The 8,789-nt window shown below is 40.7% G+C and overlaps 1 protein-coding gene across 2 annotated transcripts in view; it reads right to left on the reverse strand.

Annotated features, from left to right (window-relative positions):
• The window catches only part of tbc1d24 (TBC1 domain family, member 24), a 43,887-nt gene extending 37,474 nt beyond the window's left edge, over window positions 1-6,413 (reverse strand). For both annotated transcript variants that reach the window (XM_043711483.1, XM_043711482.1), the window contains exon 1: window positions 6,327-6,413. The gene's annotated coding sequence lies outside the window, so the exon portion shown is untranslated. The remainder of the gene's footprint in view (window positions 1-6,326) is intronic.
• Between the last annotated feature and the right edge of the window lie 2,376 nt (window positions 6,414-8,789).

Consider the following 8,789-nt stretch of genomic DNA (forward strand, 5'->3'; position numbering starts at 1 on the left):
TCTCTCTGGCCTATCACCCTCACCTTAACCTCCTTCCACCTATCGCATTCCCAACGCCCCTCCCCCAAATCCCTCCTCCCTACCTTTCATCTTAGCCTGCTTGGCACACCTTCCTCATTCCTGAAAAAGGGCTTATGCCCGAAACGTCGATTCTCCTGTTCCTTGGATGCTGCCTGACCTGCTGCGCTTTTCCAGCAACACATTTTTCAGCGCCGTCTTCAGAAATGGCCTAGCAGTCAAAACAAATTCACATCATCTTCTTAAAGGCAGTTAGGGACAAGCGCTGTTCATGATCTGTGAATAAATTTAAAAATCCAATATTTGATACAGGGTTTGCCAACAGTTCACTTTTCAATTCTATTCTTCTAGAAAGAAAACATCAGAAGGAATGTAGACTTGTGACTTAATTAGAATAAAAACAATGTTCCGATTGGGTGACCAACCCTTCTGGAGTTTCCAGGGGTTAAATATTAATTTCCAGGATGTTGTTGCAAACAACTAAGAACCAATAATGACAATAATGTTTCTTCAAAACACTAACTGACAGCCCTGGTTCAGTTGATAGCACTATCAATTTGATCAGATGTTTCCTAATTCGAGTCCTATTCCAGGGCACAAAACAGAGGCTGATACTGCAATGCTGAATTAATGCTGCACTGTCAGAAGAGCTGTCTTTTTAAAGGGGAGACATTAAGCTCATCTGCCTCTTCAAGTAGATATAAATGATCCTACGGCACAATATGAAGTTCTCTCTGTGCTGTGGTCAATATTTATTGCACAATTAATATCTCAAAAACAATTACCTGATTAGTATCACATTTTTGTTGTGGAAGCAACCTTCCACAAACTGGTTGCCACATTTCCTAAATTACAATGATTACACTTCAAAAGTACTTTGTTGGCTTTAAATCACTCAGATGTCTGCTGGTCAGGAAAATGCTATAAGAGATACAATTTTAAAAAAATTTTCAAAATGGGATATTAAACCGTTTAACTGGAAGTACATGGGGAAGTTGGATGTTAGGCGGTTATATGGTGAAAGTTTAGGAAAATGCTCAGTGTTACTTATTTAATAAGATTTCTTTTGCTACAGGCATTCTATGTCTCTGTTTAATAAGAAAGGAGTGCACTGCATTACAAATCAGACTTAGAGTCATAGAGATGTACAGCATGGAAACAGACCCTTCAGTCCAACCCGTCCAAGCCGACTAGATATCCCAACCCAATCTAGTACCACCTGCCAGCACCTGGCCCATACCCCACCAAACCCTTCCTATTCATATACCCATCCAAATGCCTCTTAAAAGTTGCAACTGTACCAGCCTCCACCACTTCCTCTGGCTGCTCATTTCATACACGTACCACTCTGTGAAAAAGTTACCCCTTGGGTCTCTTTTATATATTTCCCCTCTCACCCTAAACCTATGCCCTCTAGTTCAGGACTCCCCGACCCCTGGGAAAAGATTTTGTCTATTTATCCTATCCATGCCCCTCATAATTTTGTAAACCTCTATAAGGTCACCCCTCAGCATCCGACACTCCAGGGAAAACAGCCCCAACCTGTTCAGCCTCTCCCCGTAGCTCAGATCCTCCAACCCTGGCAACATCCTTGTTAATCTTTTCTGAACACTTTCAAGTTTCACAACATTGCTCTGAGAGGAAGGAGACCAGACCTGCATGCAATATTCGAACAGTGGCCTAACCAATGTCCTGCACAGCCGCAACATGACCTCCTAACTCCTGTACTCAATACTCTGACCAATAAAGGAAAGCATACCAAACGCCTTCTTCACTATCCTAGCTACCTGTGACTCCACTTTCAAGGAGCTATGAACCTGCACTCCAAGGTCTCTTTGTTCAGCAACACTCCCTAGGACCTTACCATTAAGTGTATAAGTCCTGCTAAGATTTGCTTTCCCAAAATGCAGTACCTCGCATTTATTGAAAATAAACTCCATCTGCCACTTCTCAGCCCATTGGCCCATCTGGTCCAGATCCTGTTGTAATCTAAGTTAACCCTCTTCGCTGTCCACTACACCTTCAATTTTGGTGTCATCTGCAAACTTACTAACTGAACCTCTTATGCTCGCATCCAAATCATTTATGTAAATCATAAAAAGTGCGGGCCCAGTACCGATCCTTGTGGCACTCCACTGGTCACAGGCCTCCAGTCTGAAAAACAACGCTCCACCACCTCCCTCTGTCTTCTATCTTTGAGCCAGTTCTGTATCCAAATGGCTAGTTCTCCCTGTATTCCTTGAGATCTAACCTTGCTAATCAGTGTCCCATGGGGAACCTTGTCGAACGCCTTACTGAAGTAATTCTGCACAGCAAATTGAGTTTAGTGCTTCTGACACATTTGACAAGAGGAAGGGAGGATATTGGAATATACTTTGCAAAACAGCCAAAAACCTTTGCAACAGAGATGTGCCTGAGTAGAAAACAAGGAAAACCAAAAACAATTCATATTTTAATATCCAGTCTTAGATGGAACAAAATAGGGCACTAAATATACAGTATATTTTGTATATAGTCAGAGTATATTTAGAGATAGATAGGTATCTGATTATAAAAGGGATCAAGGGTTCCAGGGATAAAGTGGGAGAATGGAGTTGAGAAACGTATCAGAGTCAAAAAGTGTGGTACTGGAAAAGCACAGCAGGTCAGGCAGCATCCAAGAAGCAGGAGAGTCTATGTTTTGGGCATAAGCCCTTCATCAGGAATTCCTGTGATTTTCCAGTGCCACACTCTTTGATTCTAATCTCCAGCATCTGCAGTCCTCATTTTCTCCTTGAGAAACGTACCAGCCCTGATTGAATGGCAGGAGACAAAGACGAAACTGCAGATGCTGGAATCCAAGGTAGACAGGCATTAGGCTGGAAGAACACAGCAAGCCAGGCACATTAGGAGGTGAAGTCGACATTCCAGGTATGACCCCTCTTCGGGACTGGGGGTGGGTGCAGAACTGCAACTCTCCTGACACCCACCCGCAGTCCTGAAGGGTTTCACATGCAACGTCAACTGCTCCACCTGCTGATGCTGCCTGGCTTGCTGTGACCTTCCAGCCTCCTGCCTGTCAATGATTGAATGGCAGGGCACATTCAATGGGCTGAATGACCTAACTTGTGGTCCCATTTCTTATGGTATAAAACATGCAAATTTAAAAAATAACCACAAATGTAAATTGTACTGGTTTCTGAATTTTCAGGGGGACTGGAATTGAAATAAGATATTGACAAAAGAAAAGTTAGTGTCAGCACTAGTAACTCAAGTAGATTTGATATTGAATTTGGGTCATCACACCCCACTCTACACAACATGGTTTTGTTGTTTCTGAATCACCACTGAAATTTAACACCAAGAAGAATGTGATACTTAGATCACTTGCATTTCACTCAACAACATTAAGGAGAGAACATCAATGAACTGTACTATTATAATGTTATTTACTGAGGTGAGGATATAAAAGGGCACCCTGCACAGATGACATCAAATGAAATAGTTCACTCAGCTTCTGAGTTAGAATAATTTGGGGTTAGAAAATGATTTTTAAAATGTTGTAAGTTAAAAAAAGCAAACAAGAAGAAGCTGGGGGAATTTTTTTTTTAAAATAAGGGCTGGAAGGCCTACTCCTGCTCCAATGCATAAATGTCAGAACTAATGTTACGTGCAATATCAAGCAGGACAACCCAGTAACAAAAACAAAAGCCAAATAAAAACAATGACATATTGGCCATGTAGTGTATATAATGTCACATTGGAGAAACCAGAGAATAAGTTCCATCATTACGAGCTTAACTTCTACTTGGATTTTGGGAAATTAGATACAAGAACCAAAATTTTTAAAAAACAGTTATTTTATATTATTAACAGTCAGCATTTGTTTTTGGTAAACCAGGATTTTTTTATAACCACAAACAGTCAATTCTCTCCAATCCAAAAAGACTACAAGTTGAATAATATGGTGGAGAAACTAAATGTGGGGATGGTCAGGGTACCCAGAATTGGAGAAGCACAGATCTCAGAAGCTTACAGAACTGGAACAACAACAGAATTGGAAAGGATTGAAGTCTTGGAAGGATCTGAAAATAAATTTGAGAATTTTAATGTGTTATATTTTATTGTTTATCAAGGAGCCACTGCAGTAAGCAAGGACATGGATGATGGACAAAAGGGATTAAGTGAGTTTTGACAAGAATTCAAGAAGATCATTATATAGAGTCAAAGAGATGTACAGCACAGAAACAGACCCTTCGGTCCAACTCGTCCATGCTGACTAGATAACCCAATGTAATCTAGTCCCACCTGCCAGCACCCGGCCCATATCCCTCCAAACCTTTCCTATTCATATATCCATCCAGATGCCTCTTAAATGTTGCGATTGTAACAGCCTCCATCACTTCCTCTGGCAACTCATTACACACACACACACACACACACACCACCCTCTGCGTGAAAAACTTGCCCCTTAGGTCTCTCATATCTTACCCCTCTCACCCTAAACCTATGCTCTCTAGTTCTGGACGACTCCACCCCAGGGAAAATACTTTGTCCGTTTACCTATATATGAAAAGAAACAGTCTGCATTGTCAAATGGCAGTCCTGCAAAATGTGCACAGTGACAAGGGTGCCACTACTCAACGGCTTGATCGTAGTTGTTTTGTCAGTGTTACATTATAACAATGCAAAGCTTCCACAGCACTGATGAATTCTACAATGAATAGCATAATATAGAATTAGACAAGCATGGATTCAAGCTTGTACCAACTATAAATCATGCTTAAATTTAAAGATTTATGAAATAGAATACCATTACATTGTTTACTGGATCATAATTGTCTTTTCTCCTTGTACTAGAGGACGATTAGCAGCTGTCCTTCAATGCTGTAAAGACTCAAATCCAAGTCACAGTTAAATTTGTTCCTTAGCAAAAAGTTTGAACTGCTTAGACTGCCTTAGCTGCAAATAAGCAAACTTTTAAAAGAAGTCACTTTAAAGTTTGGGTGGAAGATTTGTAGCTCGGGTGCTCGTTGTTGTGGTTCTGTTCGCCGAGCTGGAAATTTTTGTTGCAAACGTTTCGTCCCCTGTCTAGGTGACATCCTCAGTGCTTGGGAGCCTCCTGTGAAGCGCTTCTGTGGTGTTTCCTCCGGCATTTATAGTGGCCTGTCCCTGCCAACCACACAAACCAACAGCCACACTCAGACAACAACTCACCAGAACGAAGGACCCGATACCAGCATGAGCAAAACTAATGTAGTGTACAAAATCCCATGCAAGGACTGCAAAAAACACTATATATCACCTAGACAGGGGACGAAACGTTTGCAACAAAAATTTCCAGCTCGGCGAACTGAACCACAACAGAAGTCACTTTGGTCAGCATTTTGAGTTTAGCAATGATGGTTGTGAATAACGAAGAAATGGAGCCTCAATATTTAGCACTTTGCAGGGTGTGTGCACGTGTGTTGGGCGTGGAAGGAGAGAAGATTAGTTGATCTAACTAAACCAACAAGAGGTGTTAGTTTTATGCTTCAATAGGCAGTCAATTCTCTCAGAAAGATTGGCATTTCTCAGCAATAACATCCTGGGCTTAATTTATTAAGTGACACTTAACTCAACAGGGGAAATCAAACTTTTGTGCTAACAGCAATTTCCTGTTGTTCTTCCTCCACAAAGAGTCGGTGTTACATAACAAACGATACCTAAAGTAACAGGAATGTTGTAGCACAGGTTCGGGCAACAACCAATTTTTATGTCGTTAAGTTACACTGATAATGTGAACATAAAATCTCCACAAACGTAATGTTATTGATTACACTATTTACTTGAATAAGATCATCCGTCTTACATTTCAAAATACCCTCACACTGTAGCAACAGTTTCAAACGTTGAAGGCTTCACTTTGCGATTTGTTGCAACACCCAGAACATCAACGAAAATCCAATATCCAACCGAACATGCAACGCAATGAGAATATGCACATTTTCCAACACAAAAATGAAGTCTAATTCCAAGCAACTGACAACAGAGCAAGCAAAACCCAGGCTGCTACAAAGCAGCAATTATCAGTGTGCACTTATCAATTTACAATATAGTCTTAATGCAACAAAAAATACGATAAGTTCCTTGCTCAAACTCCACATTTTGCACCAAGACAGGTGGCGCGGCTCCAACTGTCTTGGGGGCTCGAGCTCCGGGTCCCTGGAGGGCACAGAGTGACAGCGCATCCCCTCATCAACCGAAAAAGAAGATACTCACATTTAAACGTACCACAAGCAAACCGACAGTATAATTGCGGACTGAGAATTCCGGTGTCCGGTACTCACCGTCTGTCACTCACCGCCACCAACGCCGCCTGTCCCCCTGACTGTCCCACCGACAACGCAGCCAACACGCATGCGTCCGTGGTGGCCCCTTTCGCCAGTGCGCAGGCGCAAGATATCTGTTGACATTATAACTGAGTTAATTTTAATTTTTCAAGTGCTGCTCACTTCCAAATTTCAACCTATGGCTAAAAGGATAACACCAACTCCTACAACGACAGTTTTTTTTAATTAAAAAAAGGACCAAATCCATGGCACACTCTTTCGGAAAAAAGAAGTCTGGACAATTCTGAATAGGTGAAAGAGAAATGTGGAGAGAATATAACATTGAGACAATATAACTATAAAAACATGATACTACTAATAATTCCAATGGAAATTGAGGATTTTTTTTTAAACTAGAGTGGTTAGAATGTGGAACTTGGCATCGCAGCCAGTGATTGAGGCAAATTGGGCATTTTAGAACATAGAAGAATACAGCGCAGTACAGGCCCTTTGGCCCTCGATGTTGCGCCGATCCAAGCCCACCTAACCTATACTAACCCACTATCCTCCATATACCTATCCAATGCCCGCTTAAATGCCCATAAAGAGGGAGAGTCCACCACTGGTACTGGCAGGGCATTCCATGAACTTACGACTCGCTGAGTGAAGAACCTACCCCTAACTTCAGTCCTATATCTACCCCCCCTTAATTTAAAGCTATGCCCCCTTGTAATACCCGACTCCATACGCGGGAAAAGGTTCACACTGTCAACCCTATCTAACCCCCTAATCATCTTGTACACCTCAATCAAGTCACCCCTAAACCTTCTTTTCTCTAATGAAAACAGCCCCAAGTGTCTCAGTCTTTCCTCATACGATCTTCCTTCCATACCAGGCAACATCCTGGTAAACCTCCTCTGCACCCGTTCCAGTGCCTCCACTGGAAAAGGAAACCAGACAACTACATGAAAAAATAGAATTATATATCAAAAGGCTGAAGTAAGGTAGATTAAATGACTAGAGATTGCGAGAACCATAAGTATCATATAGACTTCTTGTGCCATACAGCCTGTTTCTCAGCTGTCTTTTCTATGTTAGACATGGTACAACTTTGCACCACCATCACCTCGTAATAAATGTTTTAATAAGCAGCGCGTTGACGATCTCATTTTTTATTCTAATTTTTCAGACCTGTTGTTCCTGCTTCACCTGCTACTCCAAGTTAAATTGTCATTAAACAACATACATTCACTGGGTAAAGTCTTATCGAAAGTTGCTATACACCAGCTATTAATTTTTGAGTAAAGAAGTAGTGCTTAATGAGCCATTGGAATCCTATCACTTGACTGCAAGGCTTTAAAGAAGGAACTAGGCCAGTTTCTGGTAGCACTAGTGATTATATCATATAGAAGGAATGCATTAACTCTTCTGGTTCTCATAAGTTATGAATAATATCACTTCACACTAAAAATTCCAGAGATTTATAAGTCTTACATCTTTCCATATACATTGTTCTTCTAAGTAACTACTATGAGATAGTGAATGTGGCATTGCAGCATATTTATTCCTTTAACAGTCAGTTTCTAACTCATTACAAATCATATAAAATAAAAATACTTTTCTTCTAAAAAAACTATTTAAATTATCTTTTTCTGAACAAAAGGATAACAACTAGCTTTAATAAATAATCAGAATGCTTAAGAGTTTGATAAAGCTTGTTTTCTTTACTCAAAATATGACTCATGGAATTGCTCAGGCAGTAGGCCTCTATTTTGTCGTTTTGGCATTCATCACTCTCAATGATGAGATGGCACGCTGCACAGGTGATGTTGTCTCTGTTGCTCCTGATGTTGTCATGTGCTTAATGTTGCTAACGCGGTGTCACTTGCTGGTAGCACTCTTGATGCTCCTCTGCTTGGTAGTGATACCATTGGTGTAGTCTCAATGGGTGGTGATGTTGCAGATGCTGTTGATGATCTTTTCTTGATCAGGATTAGGTTGAATATGGATTTAGTTTGTAATGATATTGTGGCATTAAGAAGGGTATTTTGTCCTGGTCTTTTTATGAGGAAAGGTTGAGAGAGAGGTGATGAGCAGTCTACTCAGAGGCAATAAAGTAAACAGTTTGTGAGGCCTTTTTAAAAAACAGTTGGAACAATAGAGCAGCCTGAATGGGGGGAGTCAAGCTCCCAAAGAACCAGGATTTTCAGTTTTAGTTTGTCAGTAGCAGTTGCTGCTGGGGTCTTTCAACTGGATGTTGAAGCTGTTTTTCCTCTCTCTGTTACAGCTAAAAGCTGGGGTTCTCTTCCTGCTTTTAGAATTACGTAATACAATCTATTGTTGTGAATTTGCCTTTGCTAAGGATGTATTTATAGGGTGTTACTAGACTGGAATAATTACTGTTTAGTAATTAAATAATCTGTTATTTAAATTTTCCAATGGGTTGTTATTCCAATCCTATATCTTGATGTATTTTAATTA

Source organism: Chiloscyllium plagiosum, chromosome 21 (assembly GCF_004010195.1).
Source record: "Chiloscyllium plagiosum isolate BGI_BamShark_2017 chromosome 21, ASM401019v2, whole genome shotgun sequence".
NCBI lineage: Eukaryota > Metazoa > Chordata > Chondrichthyes > Orectolobiformes > Hemiscylliidae > Chiloscyllium > Chiloscyllium plagiosum.